Here is a 2,056-nt window from a genome sequence, read left to right as displayed (position 1 = left end):
TAAGATATCACTAATAATTATTTCTCTGGATAGACTCATGTCCCAGCTTAGTTTCTTATTACTTGTTGATTGGACTATTGTAATAATTTCTTAAAAGTCTCTCTGCTTTCAGGATCTCCATTGTTACCCTTACCCACAAAACTAGACCCATTTATGATATTTTCCAGTTTGAATTCTTCTCACTGTATAGTTAATAAATACCAGATTTATTGGACTAGCATTCCATGATCTCATATTGCCCAAAGTTTGCTTAATTATTATTAAAAGTAATACATACTTGGTAATTATAACATTTTTTATGAAATTTTTCTTTGTTTGACATAGTGTATTACAGTGATAGATATTTGATGTTAATCTATCCCTGTGTTTCTAATGTAGGTGTATGAGTATTATTCTTTGATAAACTCATGGACTTAATTTTCTACCAATTTATTTAAAATTATGTATCTCTATTTTAAGTGAATTTGTGCATTGCTTTAATTTTTATGTTTTTAAAAACCAGACTTAAATAATAAGGTGAATGCAATTTCATAAAAGTTGTTCAAGACTTGTGCCCAGACTGTGTGACAGGGCAGTGAGGTGAGTTGTCTGGCCTTTAGCCCTTCATCCTTGGCTAAGGAAATGGCCAACAAGTACAGTATTGTCTTCAAACAATAGAAAACCCATGATGATGCCATTTTGTCAATGGCCTTGAAGACAAACAAGAAAGAAAACTCTGAGACAGTGGTCACAGGCTCCCTGGACAACCTGGTGAAGGTCTACAAATGATGTGATGAGAAGCTAGACCTGCAGTGGAGTCTGGAGGAACATCAGCTACAACCTGCCCATTGCTGCATCCAGTTCTCTTGATGCTCACATTCATCTTTGGAACTTGGAAAATGGTAAACAGATCAAGTCTATAGTTTCAGGACCTGTGGATGACTGGACTTTGGCCTTTTCTCCTGATTTCCAGTGTTTAGCTGCAAGTGAATATTTTTGGTGTGGAAAGTAGGAAAAAGGAACATTCTTTGGACATTCTTAGTATTGCATATAGTCCTGATGGGAAGTATCTAGGCAGTGGAACCATAAATAGAATCATCAGTATTTTTGATATTTCAACTGGAAAACAGCTATATACACTGGAAGGCCATGCTATGCCCATTTGCTCCTTGACCTTCTCCCCAGATTCTCAGCTCCTTGTCACCACTTCAGATGATGGCTACAACAAGATCTATGATATACAACATGCCAACTTAGCTGGCATGCTGAATGGCCATGCATCCTGGGTGCTGAACATGGTGTTTTGTTCTGACAACACTCACTTTGTTTCTAGTTCATCCTACAAAAGTGTGAAAGTCTAGGATGTGGAGACGAGGACTTGTGTTCATGCCTTCTTTGATCACCATGATCAGGTCTGGGGAGTAAAATATAATGGAAATGGCTCAAAAATTGTGTCTGTCAGAGATGATCAGGAAATTCACATCTATGACTGTCCAATTTAAACATCAAAGTCTTCCATGCTAATGCTGCAGAGAGAATGTACAGATTACATATAACATTCCTTGTCTTTGTAGTTTGTTTCAAAGAAATATAGCATTTATTATAGCAGAAATGTAAACTTTGTAGATACAATATAAACCTTTTCATTGTTTTACTGAAAATGCTATTTATAATGTGTTCTTAGTGCAAACACCAGATTCTTGAACATGTTCTTTTCCTGTGTGCCATTTTACTGGCACACAGTGAGTGGACTCGGCATTGCGTGAAAGCAAGTGTCTATCTCCCACGGAGATCCAGGTACGTACTGAACTGTCCATATTAGAAATACAGACTCACCCTGAGATTCCAGAGCACTGAGTCGTGCAGAAGCTGTGATGAGGAAGATGATGTATTTCAGAGTAGGATCCTCAAAGAAATGTTGGACTGCCAGGGGACATCCTGCAGTCCTTCCTGTCTGGGCATCCTCCTATTTGATAAACTAGTAATAGTCCCTGACACACTCTCTGTTTTACCCTACTAATTTCAGAGAAGTCTCTAGCTCACTAGTGGACATGACTGCCTTAACAATGTATAGGCT

General features: G+C 37.8%; 1 pseudogene; it reads left to right on the top strand.

Moving 5' to 3' along the window:
* Positions 1-545: 545 nt before the first annotated feature.
* On the top strand, positions 546-1,636 carry LOC114512500 (annotated as a pseudogene).
* Positions 1,637-2,056: the final 420 nt, after the last annotated feature.

The sequence above is a fragment of the Phyllostomus discolor genome, chromosome 3 (assembly GCF_004126475.2).
Source record: "Phyllostomus discolor isolate MPI-MPIP mPhyDis1 chromosome 3, mPhyDis1.pri.v3, whole genome shotgun sequence".
Taxonomy (NCBI): Eukaryota; Metazoa; Chordata; class Mammalia; order Chiroptera; family Phyllostomidae; genus Phyllostomus; species Phyllostomus discolor.
This window is presented reverse-complemented; position numbering and strand designations above follow the sequence as displayed.